General features: G+C 42.8%; 1 protein-coding gene across 1 annotated transcript in view; it reads left to right on the plus strand.

Moving 5' to 3' along the window:
• LOC147668662 (transmembrane protein 131-like) overlaps nt 1–19,908 on the plus strand; it is a gene marked incomplete at its 3' end in the record, with an annotated part of 812,034 nt that overhangs the window by 750,399 nt on the left and 41,727 nt on the right. The window lies entirely within an intron of this gene.

The following is a 19,908-nucleotide window of genomic DNA, read 5'->3' on the forward strand; positions in this document are numbered from 1 at the left end:
GCAGAACGCAGGACTTGATTCTGCCCATCATTCTTCAAAGTAAGCTTGTCAGCAGTTCCAGACAGTTGATGTGGAGGCTTGACTCATGTCTGGAGCGCGTTCCACCTGTAGAGGAGTCTTCACTGAGGTTTCCGATTCCCCAGCCTGACATTGATCTGAAGTTTACCTCTCCATTGCAGCCATCATTTGATCTAGGTTCAGCTCAAACTGTGAGATCTCGTCTCAATTGGTAGAACTGGAGTCTCTGAAGGGCTTTTAGTACAAGGGTCCCAGGAACAGCTCTTGGGTTGAAGAATGGAGCAGGTCCACAATCCATGCAAGTTGTGTAAGTGAGATCTACACTTTTGGGAGGTATTTCATGGGTTTCCTTTGAATATTAATGATCTTCTTTAGTGGAAGCTGCAATACTGCAGTGACTGATTGGTAAGAAACCCGATAAGGTAATATTTGAAGGAGTTTTAACTCTGACTTGTCCCTGTTTAAAAAAAAAACCCTAGCTATGGAGTGGATGTACCCTATACTCTGATAGGACAATAGGTGCTGAGCACACTGTTTCAACAAGATGCACCCTCACGGCTGTGAGGTGTGTCCCCAGGGCACAGTATCTGGCCTCCGTCATGAGGTTGCTAATTTTCAAGGTAGTGTTTGTGAACTGGTTGATTTCCAATTAAATAATGATTATCCAATCAATTATTTCATTCATGAGTTTGTTTAATTTTTTCTTCAATCCACTGTAGTTTTAATCACTGCTGTTCATTAATTTGAGCAAAACATTCTCAACTCCCAATGCATTTCGGCCATATGTGGCCTTCATCTGGGGATGATCTGTGAAAATAATTAAGCAAACATCCCTTGTTCCCCATACATGAAGATTACAAAACATGAGGCGTTTATGTTATAGCTACTGTTATGGCGACATAATAAGTGCTGCATTATTGTTGGTGCATTATATGCGTTTACACCCCTGTCCCTGTGAAGAACTTACTCTAAAAGTGATGGTTAATTCAGTGGTGCATGCATTCTACGCATGGCTCCTAAAACTATAACAAAACGATTTCCTATATTTAAAATGTCTGGCGCAGTCGCTTATCACACACTATATCACTTAAAGTGATAGTTAATTCGGTTATATGTCCATTCGGGTCATGCAAACGGCTCGCGGTTGTATAAAACATAATTATGAAGCCGGCTTTCAACATGCGTTCGCACTGTCGGGCGAGATTAGTTTTCGTCTGCTGTATTAGGTGCCTTCGGTTTAATAAAATAACCAGTGAAAACGACTGACTATCGACGAGTTTGTGTTAGGCGTTTCAAAGCCTCAGCATATCTAGTTCATGGATTAAATATTTAAAGGTTGGTGACCGTTACTTATTTACATAGTTCAGTGCCGGTACTTACTTAACAGGGAGCGCCTATAAGTTTCACCACGTTCTCTATGGTGGTGTGACGGAAGTGCACCAAAGGACTTCCTTGTGGTTAACTGGAGCCGAATCACGTGATTACAAACAAAGTGGAAAACAGACTATGCGTACTCAAGCTGTCACGGCCATGCAACTTAACATGCAGTGGTTAGCACAATTTCAAAATGGAAATAAAAATGTATAAACCAGAAATGAATATTGCGCAATACCTAAAGTAAATTGACCTAAAGTCAATTAAAAAAGTACCTCAAAATGTGTGTTGGCAGTAAATTATGCACATTAGTTGAAGACCTTATTAGAGATGACCAATTCATAAATAACATTGATATTCCATTCTGTCATTTAGTCCATGGGGCCTAAGAGAATTCAAAAGTCGAATCCAGTGATTCTCACGCTGTAGCAAGTGTTTGTGATGGTCTCTTCCTTCCTGTTGTACCACTGTTTCAAGCACACAGAATTTTAGCTGACTGACGTTGTGGCGAGCTTCCGTAAAGTGGCTTGCTACTGACGATTTTAATGATTTAGTTCTGATATTGCTCTTATGCTCATTGACTCTTGTTTTAAGTTTCCGTTCGGTTTGGCCCACGTACACTTTACCACATGGGCATTTCAACATATATATTATATTGGTTGTATCACAAGTGGCGTTGACTCTCAGCTTGATGTCATGACCTCTCATAGGATGTGTTTTTGAAAACCTTTGATTACATTATGGCAATTATTGAAGTTCCAACATGGAACAGTTCCTTTAAAGGTTGTAGACTGATCTTCTCTTTTTTGATGTTGGATGATTTCAACTAGATTTTTATCTGTGGTGTATGCAAAGATAGGCTGTTCATCATAGATGTGATTAAAAGCTGGTTCCAGAACTAGAATCGGCCAATGCTTCTTAAGGATATGTTAGTATTTGGTGCTTTTGGTGGAAAATGTAGAAATAACTGTCATGCGTTTTTTTGTGGGTTTCTCTTTAGGTGTCAAAAGCTCTTCCCTAGAGAAGTTTTTGGTTCTTTCTTTGGCTTGATTTATGATATCTTCTGGATACTTTCTTGCTTTGAATCGTTGTACCATTTCTTTGGTGCCTTCAATGCATTTCTTTGGATCTGACACTATTCTCTTGATTCTCAACATTTGAGAAAACGGTAGGTGTTGTTTTAATGCCGGTTGGTGGAAACTGCCATAGTATTGCGTAATATTCCTGTCTGTGGTTTTACGAAACACATCTGTTGCAAATCCTTTGAGGACTTTTGTTATCCATACGTCCAAGAATGTAATGGTCTGTTCTTGAATCTCGTATGTAAATTGTATACGGTCATCTATGTGGTTTAGTTTTTCCAATTCTTCATGTAGTTCCTCACTTGATCCCTTCCAAAGGACGAATATGTCGTCTATGAATCTGACAAAAAGTTTAACACAAACTCGCCGATAGTCGGTCGTTTTCACTGTTTATTTTATTAAACCGAACGCACCTAATATAGCAGATGAAAACTATTGAAATTGAAATTTAATCTTTGTTTAGTTAATTAAAACCATAACAACATGTATATCGCACGACCATTGTAAAAATGTGTAAGCTTTTTGTTAAAAAGATAGTAGAATGAATTAAAAAAAAAACATATAATAAAAACGGGTGATAAAACTCAATTATATTCCTGAAGTTATTCTCATCATTATAGAAAATCACAGTAGCAAGAAGTCAAATCATTAACCATTCAAATCTCCATGTTGGTGAAGGTGTTTTTCAAATGCCTGAAAGAACTTCACCAGCTTGCAATGTAAACGAGGAGCAGTTGTATCCAGGCTTCCAATAATGGCAGATCTACATGTTTGTAGCCTCTTAATCTGAAAACGAGGCTTTAAAAAATATGTACGTTTCCTTGGTCAACATCTTACAATGACAAATTATATGTATTAGATCTTCTTTGGGGCTACAACACAGTCGACATGAGACAGCTACATGCTGTATCCAGCCCGGTTCTTCAGCTAATGTTGGGAATTTGCCTAGCCTCAATGCCATCAACTTTCTCTTAATAAAAATAGAATAAGTTGTTTCCAAGTACAATGCTGGGGTTCATGTTTTATAGCCGTTTATCACTAACCAAGAGTGGGAATGATGTGAAAAAATTTCTTTATCATAAATCAATGAATGAGGTTTGGCCACTTTGTTTAAAACCTGCTTTAATACTTCAAATGACAGATTTTCATCCCATAGGGTTTTTGTGCAAGTAATCTCCAAAGCATGTGTAAGGAATTGATTTGCTTTTGATTTTTTTTGTGAATTAAGCTTTTGCCATAGATAGGTATTAACATTATTGTTGATTGCTTTTTCCTTGATCTGATACCACACCTTGATGTACGAATATAATCTGCCCAGTATTTTGTTTTTCAAGCCAAATTCGAGACATATTTGTGCTGGCGATGACATGCTGGGTAATCGAAGAACCGTCTTGTAAGTTTTAGTTATTAGACTGTTTAGTAGGACCGCATCCTTTCCATGCATAGCCACACTTGCATACGTCAAAGTTGGAAGGACTTTGTTGGCCATCACGATTAATAAAGGTTTAAGTGATGGGCCTTCCAATTTCTTTGTCAAAGTACTTAGTCCAAATATCAGGGCTCCCGCACTTTGCGTCAGATATTTCGTCTGATCTTTTAAGTTAAGCTTATCATCTAGAAAAAAAATATATATATTTGTATGCTGAGACTTTCTCTAGTATTTTTCCTTTTAACCAAATATCTTGATGAGATCCACGGCGGTTAGTTATCAACATAGTTTTGGTTTTAGTGACATTTAAAGCCAACTTGTTTGCTGACAGGAAATCTGAGAGTTCTGATACTAATCTGGTTAAACCCACCCTTGTTAAGCTCATTAATACTATATCATCGGCGTAAGCCAGATGGTTGATCTGTAGATCACCTAGTTTCGGTGGATGGGCATTACAATTATTCAGTTACCCGGAAAGATCTGAAATAAAAAGATTAAATAAATGAGGAGCAAGGACACACCCCTGTTTGAGTCTTATCGATGTAAAATCTTTTCTCGACGGCCGTGTGCCATCCCCTATTTTTACTTGCGACCAGTTATCGGAGTAAAATAGCAGCAGAACCCTTAGAATACTCTCCGAAATGGCCCATGCTTTCAGTTTCGACCACAATAAATTACGATCTACGCTATCAAAGGCGGCCTGAAGGTCAATAAAACACAAGTTCAAGTCCTGTTTACTACTCATGCACTTCTCCGCAATCATAGTGATGGATAGGATATTTGCTGTTGTTCCAATCCCCTTCCTGAACCCAGTTTGATTAATGGGAATCAGCTCTTTTTCAGCTGACCAAGTGACCAAATCGTTGAAGAGAAGAGAAGCGATGCAAAATATTTTGCCTCAACATCCTGCAACGCTATTAGACGATAGTTATTCGGATTTGTTCTTTCACCACCTTTATAGATTGGCATAAATATGGATCCTCACCAGCTTTCAGGTACTCGGTCCAGGTTTTGCACATCAGCAAACAGTTCAGCCAGACATGCTCCCCAAAATTCTGGTGCATATTTATACGCCGCTTGCGGGATACCATTCGGGCCTGGTGCCCCATTAGATTTCGCTTTTTTGATTATTTTAATTATTTATTCCGCCATATATGAATTATTCTGTAGGTCGGTACTTAGTATGTTGCTGTGGTTACTATCCGAAAGTTGACTCCCCTGTTCATATATGGGGCACTTTTTGTTTTCACTTTTTGGGCAAGGATCACTACTTAGTGTATTTGCCGAGGTATCTGTAAACTTTGTCGCAAGAAACGTTGCCCACTCCATTTCCTGCACATTCGATGTAAGAACGTTACAGGGTCTTGTTAGCTGATTTATGGTTTGCCAAAATGTATTAGTGTTCCGGAGTTTTGAACTGAAAATTAATTTGGACCAAAAACTCTCATTAGTTATCCTTTTAAATTCCCAGACCTTATTTTTATATTCTTTTCTTTGCGCACGAAACGTGGCCTATTGACATACACCACGGTCAGCATACTGTAGATTCTTTTGAGCTTTTCGAAGTAGTCTTCGCAGATCTTTTAGCTCTTTCGAGTGTTTTTTCTGTGGTCCATCAGTGCTCGATTTCATAACAGGCAGCTTCATATTTAGTTTTAGTTTTAGCAAAAAAAGAGACCATGCTTAAATCACATTTGTTGCAGCAGTCCCAATCTCATTCAGTGTATCCTTCATTATAATAAACCACTCATTTTCATTTGTGTTAACAGAGCTTAGATGGCCTTCCAGTATATATGACGGTTGCGACCTTTTCTTGCTGAGGTTAAATATGGTGTGTTGCATTGCATGATCACTGAGCAGGGTGAACTCAATTTGAAAGCAGATTTCCAAAGGGATTATTGAAAGACTAACCATTGTAAAGTCCAAGGTAGATTGGGAGTGTGGACCATAGTACGTTTTACTGGGGGGTTGGTCTTCGGGAAACCTCCCGTTCAGTACACGCATACCAAGAAACTCTAATTCAGTCACTAATTGGATTGCTGGTTGATCCTTCCGAGTTCCTGCACCACCTTGTATCTGTTGTGGAACACCCCAATAGATATTATCCGCTGATATTTTATCATCTTCGTCCGGTGATAGGATCAGGTTGGAGTTAAAGTCACCAGTGATTATAATGTTGGAAAATGGATCCGTAGTGCGTAAGTCCATAATAACATTGCACAATAACGCATTTTTTTACTTTTTCTGCTTAATTTTAGGTTGCGTGTAATAATTAACCAGAATTGTAGACGTGGAATTATTGGTGTTTTGATCTGTTAGTTTGATTAACTGAATGCTAGAATCTGGTGATTGAAATTGTACTGAATTAATTTTTAAGGATGTTGAAACATATACTGAAAGGCCACCAATGGCACGGCCATAGATCTTACACTTTTCAGCAGCTACGCTATGATGTATAAACCCAACAAGGGCGATTTCGTCTTGTAACCAAGTTTCCTGTAGCCCAATTATGTCACATCCGCGCCATTCTTCCAATGGTAATCCTCCTTCTAATAATCTTTTTGCACCTGCAATGTTCCAGGATAACACATGTATATCCTTATTAATTTTTTGTTTCTGTTCTCTGTTGAGCGGTCAAACCTTCCGTTTTTCATTTAACATACCAGGGAGCCATTTCCAGTTATCCATAGTATTTTGCGAATCCACATAGCCCCGTTTTGTTTATACACACCCTAGTGGGGATTCACTTCTGCCCTTTGCATTGAATAGAATTGAGTAAACAGGCTTTTGTTGATTTGTATGAGCATCATCAATTTTCCTGATAAGTTGAACTCCACCCGACCTCATCAGTGGTGGCGGGTAGCGTGGGGAAATTTGGTGAGTTATTTGAATATCCCAAGATTGAAAAATATCTGATTTCCCCATAATTGCTTCAGCAATTTCTGTTGATTTCCAGATTGTCAAAGTTTGGTCAATAGATGCGTCGTTAGGGCTTTTAAAAAATTGAACCTGCTCAAGGTCGCCTGTTTTAATTTCTTTTAGATCCTCAAATTCAGCCAACAACTTCAGGATGTTGCTCCTATTCAGTATATTGTAGGCTCCCTGTGTCTTATACTCTGGAGACCAGATTATTTTGTGCAACTCTACTCCGGATTTATGATTAAGTGCCCGTATCGAGGTGCCAGATTCCATCTTTGCTTGAATCACTTCTGGGTTAGTTACACAAAATTTTAATGATTTCTGCATCGTGGTGCTTAGCTCCACGATCAGTCTTTGATGCTCATGGTGAGGTGAATCCTTTCTTGTTGGAATCGCCAGATCTGTTAATACTTGTGTAGAGGGAACTAGAATTGCCTTTGGACCTTCATCGCTGCACACTAACATTTGTGCATGGCAGACTAAACTGTCTGAGGCAGTATTTTTATCTGCCGGTTGTAAGTCTGCCGGTGTTTTTGATGGAATTGATTTCGATGAGCTGCTACTTAATTGCAATTGCCCTTCCTTGTTATCATTGACCGGGCCTTGGACAATAGTTTCCGTGGACTTCGTCTTGTACTTAACAACTGACTGCATGACCTGATCACCATTTTTCTTACACTTTTTGTCAGAATTTGGAATAGACAAATGATTTTTGCCAACCTTCTCAGTTTGCTGCATTTTTGCGACGTGTAAAGTTTTCGTCACAGAGCCTGATATCTGAGGGTTTTTAGGAGCATTTTTTGTCAATGATTTACCTCCATTAGAAATGATATTACTTACTGATGAGTCTGAATCGCTTCCGCTGTTTTCTACATTTTTATGTAGACCTTGTTTCAGATTAGAAAAAATGGAATATACTCCAATTCCCATGTTTGAAACTACCTCAGTTTTCTTGTTTCTGGCTTTCCTCTCTTTTTTCTTTTTGTCTCTTTGTTAGCTTATAATTTGAAGTCTCATTATTTCTAGACTCTTTCTCAGCTGTTATGTTGGTTACTTCACTCACGTTGGACTTTACAAAAGCCATATTATCCTCATTGGTGAATAGCACGTTTAGGGTATTTTCATCATCCTGTATATTTTCTTCAGTTTTAGGACTAATCGGACCGTCCAACTTCAGATCTGCGTTAATCAATCTTTGATTTAAGGTTAGAATCTGTTCAAGGATGATGGAGAAAGAGCTCAATTTATCCAAGACAGGACCACAGGAGCAGGAGGACAATGACTGATAGGTATGAGCTTGTGCTCTGTTAGACTATTCAGGTTGTCCAGCTTTGTATTTATCCCTGCAATATTGGACGCAATAATGTTCATTAAATCGATTTGAATGTCCAACTTGTCAGATTGCATTATCAAAGTTGTTGTTGACGTTTGCAAAGCTCTTAAGAGAGGGGCAACCAGATTCACAAATGCCATATCCATTTGAGATTTAGACATGAGTTCCTCTTTTGGTGGATCCTTGTAGTTTGGATTGGGTGCTGGCACTTGATCCGCCCTGGGACCCGTTGGCCTCTGTGGGTGTACTATGAGGCTCTCACTGGTCAGGAACTTTTCCTCTTTGTAGCTCCCAGTTGCTCCTGCTCCCACTAACTCCCTATTTCCAAGAAAGAACTCAGCTGGCTCATCATTCCATACACTTTTGTCTATCAATAGACTTGTGTTAGGACCGAAAAGGGCCAAATCATCGGGGGCCGATTCCGTCAAATCCGCGCATTTAACAACCCGATTTACTATAGAATCTGATACCATTGATAACACTGAGCTTGGATTGGTAGTTGTTTGCATTTTTGGAGACTGCATTTTTGGTGAAGTCTTTGGATTGTCCTCGGGGGTAAGATGAACTGATGCTACTGTTATAACTTCACATTTTTTCCCCCATAGACCTGTTATTTTTCCTGTATTTCCTATTGTCTCCAACTGTTCAGTATATTTACAGGGATCACATGTTTCGTTTGACTGGGGACTTTGTCCCCCAATGGCGGTTATTGATGTTGACGTTGAGGAAGCTTCAATTGGCGTGGCCTCCACGTGCTCCCCCGGGGAAGTCATAATAGTGGGTACAATAGGAGATGATAAGCCCAGGACTCCCTCCGTTGAGGAGAACAAAACGGCCACCGGGTCTTTCAAAAACTGGAATCCAGAAGATGACAAATTTTTATTTTGAATTGACTTTTTAAAGAGAGAGGCCATTGGTGAAATAAGTGGATTCTGTATTGGACTGTTTGCTTTATTAGCATTCAGTTTTTCCAGTCTTTTCCGTTTAAGAGCTCCTTGTGAGGCTGGTATCTTGTCCCCTGGTACCTTCCTCACTTTGCCAGACCTCATGATGTGACTGGATGGTGGGAACCGATGGTACTAAGTCTTCACTTGACTTTGTCTTTGTCTTGGTTTTGTGTCTTGGTCTGGTGTTTTGCGGACAGTATGTAGGAATAGACGGGCCCCTTACTGAACCCCCTTTTCAACCTGCGAGATGTTCCACGAAATAGGGCTCACCAGATCTTGTAACTCTTCACAATGATACAACCACTATCCGCAGGTCAATCACACTTGTAGTCAGCGCAGTTACTTCATTTGGTTAACCACCGGCTGATGATTTCCTAAACGCTAGTCCAGATCTTTTTTTTTTTTTTTCTTATTCTCTGGGGTCTCTGCGCTTTCTCCGTCAGACCAAAAAAATCATACAAGCCTCTTTCAATTATTTCATATGCTTATTTCGAAGGCTCTGGGCTCTAGGCACTGGGGTCTGAGATCCTAGTCGCCCCCACCAGCAGTTCCCAACTCTCAGCAAAGTCCTGGCTAAGTCTTGGCACCTCCCAGATCCTCAGGGTCTAGTACTTCAATAGCCCAGACTCGCCTTGCTCTGCCAAACACTCAATTCAACAATTCGGCAATTCTGGAGGCTGACGGTTACGCAGTTTTAAAAGGTGCAAATGTGCGTGAACATGAGTGAGGTAGATGGTAATCTTTTTTTAATAAGCTACTATAAGCTACTATAAAGAAACTTTTTTTGCGGCTCCAGCCGCTACATGGAGGCGTTTTCGCAGCCCCAGCCGTTTGGTGGCTCCGCCGGCTGCCAAAAAAGACACTTGCGGCTCTGACTCCGGCCGCTATGTGGGGGATATTGCGGCTCCTGCCGCCAAAAAGACAGTTGTGGGGGGAGAACTTAGTTCCCTGCTCCGGCGGCTGTGTGCCGGCGTTTTTGCGGCTCCTGCCGCCAAAATAGACACTCTCGGCTCTGGCTCCGACCGCCAAGGGAGACACTAGCGGCTCCGGCCGCGGCCGCCGGGGGAAGAAATTTGATCCCTGCTCCGGCCGTTGTGTACTGGTGTTTTTTTGCTACACCGACTGCCGGAAAGGGCAGTCGCGACTCCCAGCCCCCGCCCCTAGCTCCGACCGCTATGGGAGAAAGTATGGCATTTTTTGCCGCTCCTTGGCTTCCAAGAGAGGTGTACGCGGCCGCAGGGGAGAGGTGCTCTCGTTCTCTTCCTCCACCTCACCTCCTCCGCTGTGAAGGCGCCTACGGCTTACGGTGATGGAGACAGGAGACAGCCTCACACACCCAGCAGCCGCTCAGCTCCTCGCTCCTTGCTCAGCTTCTCCTCAGCTCCTCGCAGGCCAGACAAACTAAACTTGCCCGACAAATCCAACGCACGTTTAAAGCCGGCTTCACAATTATGTTTTATACAACCGCGAGCCTTTTGCAAGACCCGAATGGACACATAACCAAATTAAATATTACTTAAAGTGTTATAATGTGTGATAAGCCACTGCGCCCGACATTTTAAATATAGGAAATCGTTTTGTTATAGTATAAGGAGCCATGTGTAGAATGCATGCACCACTGAATTAACCATCACTTTTAGAGTAAGTTCTTAACAGGGAAAGGGGTGTAAGTGCATATAATGCTCCAACAATAATGCGGCACTTAGTATGTTGCGATAACAGTTGCCATTACATAAAAGCCTCTATGTTTTGTAATCTTCATGTACGGTGAACAAGGGATGTTTGCTTAATTGTTTTCACAGATGATCCCCAGATGAAGGCCACATATGGCCGAAATGCATTCGGAGTTGAGAACACTTTGCTCAAATTAATTAACTGCAGTGATTAAAACTACAGTGGATTGAAGAAAAAATTAAACATAAACTCATGAATGAAATACTTGGTTGGAAATCATTATTTAATTGGAAATCAACCAGTTAACAAACACTACCTTGTAATTTAGCAACCTCCTGCCGGACGCCAGATACTGTGCCCTAGGGACAAACCTCACAGCTGTGGGGGTGCATCTTGTTGATTTATACCACATCATTCTTGTTCAGAGAGTGAAACCTAAGCGGCACGAGAAACCCAAACAGACAGTGATCCTACTAGAGGCTGTGCAAGTACTCATCCATCCGTTTTACGAGCACACTGTTTCCTCAGTAAAATATCGTCCAGAAACTCAATCAGTGTCATTCCTCTGGCTCTGAGATACTTCACAACCAGCCTGAGTTGCTTGGTGAATCTTAAAGGGGCTGATGGCACAGCAGAAGCTAAGGACACAAGTTCAAATACCTTCCCCCCTCCTCCTGTGGAGAAAAGTGGTCACCCTGAGATTATTGTTCTTTGGGCCCAGAGGCACCATCCAGTCCAGGGTGTAAATGTCCTACTGTAAATGAATCCTCTCCATCTTGACATGCCAATAGACTAGCCACACATTAAAATCCCTGTTGATGTATCTTGTCCGTCAACACCCCAGAAAGATTGCTAACAAACAAAACTCTGGGATGCAAAAAAGTCTGCCCTATTACACCTTTCCTATCCACCTACTGGTATCTGAGACCCCTCTTGGACCCGAAAACAATGTGGGTCTGGGACTTTGATTTTGAGCCCTAAAACTCTCTCTGAATGTTTGGAGCATCTAAGCATCTCTTGCCGAGCACTTCCGGATGTGCCTGTACTTTGCAAGCTTCAGTGGATTCTGATATGGAAGAAAGGGATAATCCTTGCTTATTTTACCTACTGTTGTGAGAGCGCTAGCCTTGAAGATTTTGCGTCATCCTTATCTTTGAGCTGCACTTCTTGAGGAGAAGAATCTTTCATCGCATTGCTGGCCCTGTTCTCCATCATTACTGCTCGATCCTTCTGTGAAACTCGTAGGAAGGAGTGACCAGTGTAAAGCCCCAGCTGCCTTAACCGCCCCTGTCTAAAACCTTAAGACCAAAAATCCTCTTAAGGAGGCCTTAGCCTTGTCTAGCAATGCCAAGGTCAACTTCTCGAGCGACTTCAGGAAGGGCTCTCTTAAGAGACCCTCTTGAGTTACTGTTTTTTCTTTGAATGCAGACATATTCCCCAGCTTAGAGTCTATCTTTATCTAAAGGCATCTTTGGCTCTCCATCATCATGGCACAGGTGGAGTTCCCGAGTAAGATCATGGAATCATGGTCTCATGCAACAGCCCTGCTAGGATGTCAGGCTGAATAATGTCTGATTCTTTCGCTACCTTAAACACGCCCAAAATCTTGCACAGGGCACCTGGTAAATCCAGGAGATGCAAACACACAAGATGGGCCTGGTTGGGAATTCCTAACTTATCCAAGGTTCATCCAGTTATCCAGCTGGTGGATGGAGTTAAGGAAGGGGTTAAGGGCAGCTGCCCACAGTTTCTCCCTATCCATGTTCACCAGCTTGATTCACTTTTGTCTGTTGGTAGTATGAATAGTGGGAGGTAGGAGAGTGGGCGGGAGGGGCGGATACATCTGATATTGGTAGGTTCTCGTGGGTGATGACTGACCCTGTGCCAAAATACTGCAGATAGAATCTCCCCCATCCAAAAATTCACTTGTGTGTAGTTTGTGGATCCCTCCTTAAACCCTTGGAAAACTCACTAATGCCTGATAACTCCACACTTGGAAGACCTATGGTAAGGCAGATGTCGGTCGACCCCTAGAAGGTATAAATTCCTGTGTAAGGAAAACTGACAAACTACCATATTCTGTAGGGAAAAATGTTGGTAATCTGAGAAATGTCTTGTTCAGTACTTTGTACTGACCAGACCATTGGGGAGAGGGTGATCTGGCACCCAGTGCTAGAAACTTTATAATGTTTCCATACAGTCCAGGAGTTATATCTGTGACCAAAAGACGGGTACCCAAAACCAGCATTTTGCTCGCTGCAGCTTCCACATTTCCAAGTTTATCACCTGAGGGCATTCTGAGCCCATAGAAATCCCATACATATATTAACTCAATGTTTAGGAGACTCCGAGGAAAAAAGCTAGTGTTCAATCCTTGGTAGGGATATGTTCCTGTCCAAGCAAGACTGAAGGACATGACCATGTTTTGGAAAAGAAATTGCTAAAAATCTGCTGTGTATATGTTCAGAGTGTTCTACTGGCCTGATCCTCTGAGCAAGTTACGTAGGTTAGAGCAGTAGATTCCTTAGGTCGTACAGGATTTGAATTATATATAGTTTTTATACTGTAAATATAGTCCTGAGTTTATCAGTCATTAAATGAACAGTGCCTCACTAACGGTGATTCTGAGGGATACTTTTAAAATGCCGATTACGTACCTTTACAATATTCCCAGATGCCACACTCGAACTGAAGAATTCTTCAGCAGTGCTCCTGCGTGCCAGTAGGTGGTGCCACTTGGGTCCCTGTGACTATGTTCCACCCTGGAAATGGTGGACTGGTGTCCTATGTAAGCAACATCCCTGCCCATTGATAGCATCTACTTTTTCCCATGTTCCTTTTCGCAGATCTGGAGTTCTGTTCCTAACTTTGCTGGTCTTCCTACGACCCCTAAATATGTAGTTGATGTGCTACAATATGATGTTCCAACCCAAAGTGTCAGGATTAAAGTCATTCTGAGACTGCATGGAACAGATGTCGGTCACGGCCCGCTTGAGGTATGTCTTTGATACGTGGACTCCGAGCACGAATCCTAAGCCTAGCAACTAGTGTTCTCTCATGCACTGCAATGCGATTGGGGGCCCAGAGGTGAAAGTCTGTGCTGAAGAACAAAAGAAGAGGTCACTTCGAAGCATTAGTCCCACCCCAAATCGCAAGCCTGGTAGCTGTCCCAGTCTTGAGGAAGTTCTCTCCCAAATTCCACTGTCTGGTCAAAGTTTTCCAGAAAGTCCTAGTTGAAGTCTTGATGAACAAATAAGCCAAATGGGGACTCTACCTCATCCCATCACTGGAGAAGGCACGAAGACGTCAAGACAGATCACTATCCTACAACGTCTCTTGAATTTGAATTGATCACAGCATTGGTCCTGGAGCGCTACAGAATAACCAGATCTCACAGCAAATAGCAGCCTTCAAAGATGCTGTGCTGTAGATCTTTGTTGAGATTGAAAGTCCCTCTGGTGTTCCTGCAGTCCCCACGGAGTCACAGGGATTTCTAGTCGAACTCCAGCAGGTTCACCTTTAACACTCTCTGCTCCCACTGGGCCCACTCCACTCCGGCACAAAGGTTCCTTGCGTACCTCCACCACCGTCGATCAACCGTGAATCAATGTTGGCCTGATCTGGGCATATGTTGTGTTATGAAATTATACTGCCAGATTCCAATCCAACACCTCTGTCTTTACACCAGTACCAACAGAGATATACTATTTTGGAACAGATTTTTTGAAGCACTCGGAACCCCTCAAGACACTGATAATGAAAAGGTTGGGAACAAGGTACTCTCCCTCATTAACTAAGGATTCATTGTATGTAGACTGACAATATGACAGAGACATCTCCTGAAGCAGAGGCAGACTCTCTACTAAAGGACGAAGTGCTTCTTTTGCAATGGTGATTTGGAGGGCAGCTGAAGCACTAGAGCTGCAGTTGCCCACCACGGAAAGAAAAACACATTTTGGCTGATGTTCTTCAACCCGGTCTATTTCTCCTCAGTTGTCTTTACCATTTAATGAAACCCTTACTAATACCCTTTTGGCTCATTGAGCTGAGCATGCTCATGCTTTTCAGTCTGTTAGCCTGTGCGGCTAGGGGTTATAGACTTGACAAATAAACAAAATGGAATCCACTTGAGGGGGGGGGGGGGTTGTGTTGGTGGTCCGTACTGTGGTGGGGAGCACACCGTGTTGTTAAAATACCCCTCACACACCAACAGGCCCCTTGGTGTCATGCTTCATCATCGGGGTCTTCGCACCCCTCTACGGGATGCGGCGTGCTACGACCGACGACCACGTGGGAGCACTTTCTGTTGACTATGTGTGGATGTGTGTGGGGTTTTTAATGTGAGTGGTGAAAGTGATACCTTAAAAAATACCTGGCTCGTGGGAAAAAAAGACTTTAATTAAGCCCCGGGCTGGTATTGTTAAAAAAGGGTGCAGTGTGAGGTTACTGGTGTATAATTATGTACATTAACCTCTTTTTAGTGCGTCGACATGAACATGTTTCAGAGTGCGAAACTCCTTCAGGACGGGAAATGCACAAAATTCCCCACCTTACTCACCTGAATGTATATATAAAAGTGTATTATACAGAAATAGAGAACTATAGGTGTTTATGTACCTAAATTTTAGTTCAACACATAGTTGGCGTTTTTAACAAGACCTGGAGGGAGAGAAGTACATAATCAATACCTTTCTCATTATGCATTCGTAAATGTGATGTAGGTTTCAGTGACCTTAAGGACAAAGAACATGCATATATATATAGGGTTGTAGATTTCCCCCAAAAAATCATACACCCTGTGGATAAAAGTGACAAAAAGAACAAGGACATACATATAAACACAGACACAACACATATGTTTGGATAGCTGTTGGTTCCAAAAATTCCTTCAAGTATGGGGATAAAAAAGTATTATGGCAGTAATTGTCTTACTTAGTGTTTTTGGTTACAATGGCTCATGAGCCTTTAGTGCATTTTTGGGGGTTCCATCATGCTTGGTTCAGCGATCTGTAGGCATTAGAAAACCTGATTTAGGATCCATTACTTACATCCACTGGTAAATCTACTTTCTGGCTTGTTTGTAACTCACGGTTTTGCAGGAGACGATTCGCCCTCTTCCCCTCAGCGCAGCTCCGACGATAGTGTCGGTGTGGGGAGGGCTTGTACTACTTATACCTTGGTGTCCAGAGTTAAATTGCCAAATTGAGGGCTAATTGAAGTCGGATGTAGGCCCAAACATGGGCTGTTCTTACCGTTTCCCCTCTTTTTCCCAGTACCGCGCTAGTGAGCATTGTTGTTACCTTCGCACATGCTCAGATTCAGGGGATGTTAGTGCGCAAGCGCCGTAGCCGGAGACTAGGCGTATGCACATGCGCGGCTCGTGTGGGCCGGCTGCTTGATTATACCGGTGTCAGTGCAGATGCTTGATTATACCGATGTCGGTGCAGACCGGCTTTTAGGAAAGGCGTCTATGGGGCAAATGAAGTATACTGGCAGCATTGTCTACCGGTAACTTCGATATTGGTACTTAAAGTCTACAACGGCTCTGTTTAGCAATAAAGACCCCGATGATGAAGCATGACACCAAGGGGCCTGTTGGTGTGTGAGGGGTATGTTAACCACAAGGTGTGCTCCCCACCACAGTAGGGACCACCACCACAAACCCCCCCCCCCTCCCCAAAGTGGATTCCATTTTGTTTATTTATAACGCTCAGGGAGATTGAATCCACTGTTTCTCTCCCTCCCTTTTTTGTTATTGATATGTTATAGACTTGACCCCAGTGATCTGAGCTAAGAATCTTACACCAGAAAGCCTAATTTGTTCGAGGCATGTGGGCTACTGAATTCATATCTGTGCATAGATCGCCACCTAGTGTTGGGTCCGGATGATTGCACATTGTTGTCCTGGAAGAGTCTTGGAAGTATCACGAGATAGGTGGCTCCTCCCCTGGACTACAGTGCTCATGGGCATCCTCTCCATCCTCAGATAGTTTTTTTCCGCCATTGGGTTTGGATGTACTTTCCTTTACTCGGAAGTTCGGAATCGAAAAAACTTTTCTAAAAGGCCTTCGGACTTGTCGGTATTGTTTCGATCGGTGGCGACGGCTTTATTTACAGTTTATTCAACTCAGGACGTCGAATCGGGCCGCAAGCCTTCTCGGCGCTAAGGGGACCAGTCGTCGATGGAACGAAGTCCATTCAAAAGATGCCCTCTTTGTAATTCTAAATACCCACATATAGATAAACACCCTGTATGTAACAAGTGTTTATCTCCAGAACATAATGAAACTGACTGCCTAGCCTGTGCCCAATTTCGATCCAAAAAGACACTTCGGGTTCGGCGGGCCGCTAGGCTAATCATGCAGAAACCAGCGCCGGAGCCGGAAAATATCTTAGACGATGAACAAGATCTCGTCGAAGCCGAAGTATCAGATCAACAGTCGGATCAAGATTCAGAGCATGACTCCAACTACTATGTCGACGAATAAGAAGACATCGTCGAGGTAGGAGACGACGAACAAGGGATCGGGGCCGTCGAAGACGACTCCAGTGATGAAAATGGGCCAACCGTGAGTACGACGCCCCAAACGTACACTTCCATGGTTCCACAGGCTCAGGTCGAGGCATCGCCGGAAGGCCTTAGCCAAGATCTCGAAACCCATTCTATAGCCCCGCGATACAGCTCGGCTAAGAATATTAGAAAATAATAATAAAGACATTTATAGAGCGCATGGTTACGCCATCCCGGCGTGTATCCGCGCTAAAAGATAGAAGAAAAAAAAAGCTCGCCATGGGAGAGGAAAGTGCGAGGCAGAGGACATTAAAGTGAAACTATGAGGAAAACAGATGAGTTTTAAGTTGGCGTCGGAAAATAGTTTCCGAAGGCTCCAGGCGGAGACTGATGGGAAGTTTGTTCCATCCTATGGCAGCCGCCACTCTAAAGGACCGACCTCCCATTTTTTCTCTCCTATAGCGGTGGGTCACAAGCGTGCCCATACGGCCTGATCTAAGCGATCTGCGTGGATCATACCAAGTAACCAGACCTGTCAGATAACAGGGAGCTTTATGCCAAAGGATCTGATCCGATGACATATTAGGAGGGCTTAGAAAAGAGCCATCGGATCAACGTAACCCAAAATTGTTGATATCGAAACCAAAAGTTATAGAACCAAAAACGAAACCAAAACTGATCGACTACACAGTCTTCGGACCAAACTACGTCGATCCACCGGAGTCGATCCCAAATAAGATCATCGACAATACGGTCTTCGGACCGAACTATGTCGATCCTCTGGAGTCGAACACAAGGGTCGCGAGCCGAAGGCCAGCGCACATATATCCACTCCAAAACAAAAGGCAGTCTAACTGATAAGATCGGCGCCGACAGTCGACAACACAAAAAAGGGATTCGATCCGAGAAAGGTTGTCGAACCAAAACAGAGAGTCGACAAACCAATGGCTGTGCAACAAAAAACTATTGAGCCGAAGAATATCGACCCGAAGAAAGGCATCGAGCCGAGACCAAAACAATCGGTTCCGAAAACGCTACAAGGTCATAAGGGGACTATCGACACAACAAAAACTTTTGAAACGATAAAAACATCGGCTCCAAAGAAACAGGCCCAACCGAAAGACTGTTGAAACACCGAGAGCTCTCTGACCGATCAAATTTGGCCTACCAACTTCCTCTAAAACAAAGGCAGTCGACCCAAAAACCGGTATCGACCCGAAACAAACAAAACCAAAGACATTGGCAAAAAAAACAAGAACTACTAAGCAGGAGATCTTATATCCAGACCCCTCATCAGAAGAACAGTCAAAACTTTACATTGACCCTAATTCTGGCAAAGTCACTCTCTACAAGAGAAAAATCAGACCAGAGACTGAAAAAGAGACTTTTGTCATCCCACTCAAAAAGAAGAGGGACTGTGCTACTTCACCTATTCTATTTGAACCTTTAAAGCCAACTAGGCCTAACACCTACACATATACACCCACACACTCAGATGAAGAGGTGGATTATGAAGATAATGAGGAATACAATTACCCAGTAGACCATGACCAAGACAGTCAAGCACAACCATGGACAGACCCAGTACATCCTGGTGATTCTCAGCCCATTCCAGATGCACCTGCATACCCTGCTAAGCCTTCTCCTACAGAGGATACAGCTGATTTTAATGCACTAATAGATAGGGCAGCCCTCCATCACAATGTAGAGATGCATGCAGACCCCATTGAAGAGGATTTCCTCTTTGACACTTTTGCCACTTCAGAAAGATCTGTCAAAACACCACCTATGTTAAAAGGAGTACTTAAACATGCAGGTGACATATTTAAAGAAACAACTAGGGCACAGGTCATTAACCCCAGAATAGAAAGGAAATGCAGGCCAGCACCAGTAGACCCCACATATATTAAGGGACAACTGCCTTTGGATTCTTTAGTGGTATCCAATGCACGCAAACGTGCAAACTCACAAACCACTGGAGAAGCTCCACCTCCTGACAAAGAATCAAAGATCTTAGAGGCCTCAGGAAAAAGGGTAGCTGCTCAATCAGCTAATATATGGAGAATATCTAATACACAAGCCCTGTTAGCTAGGTACGACAGGGCACATTATGACACCTTAGAGACACTTCTCCAGTATTTACCTGAACCTTACAAGGAACAGGCTGAAGACCTATTACAGGAGGGAAAGTTAATAACTAAGGCCTCCATTAAATGTGCCCTAGACGTGGCGGATACAGCGGCCAGATCAGTTACCACCAGTGTTATGCTCAGGAGACATGCGTGGCTTCGCATCTCAGGTTTCAAAAATTAAGTCCAGTCTACTTTATTAAACCAGCCAGTAAATCCTGACTATTTGTTTGGTCCAGCTGTAGATACAATCCTGGACAAAATGAAAAAAGACACAAACAGCTAAGTCTATGGGAGCCTTACAGTCCCAACAGCATAGAGGCTCCTTTTGTCGCTCCAATTACAGAGGTTCTGCAAGAGGTAACTCATCACAGCAGACCTCCATCTACAAAGGAAATACACAAACCACCTACAATAAAAACAATAGAGGTGGATACCGCGGCAATAACAACAAAGGCAGAGGACGGGGGAATAATACCACCAGATCCTCTA

The sequence above is a fragment of the Lissotriton vulgaris genome, unplaced genomic scaffold (genome assembly GCF_964263255.1).
Source record: "Lissotriton vulgaris unplaced genomic scaffold, aLisVul1.2 SCAFFOLD_700, whole genome shotgun sequence".
Taxonomy (NCBI): Eukaryota; Metazoa; Chordata; class Amphibia; order Caudata; family Salamandridae; genus Lissotriton; species Lissotriton vulgaris.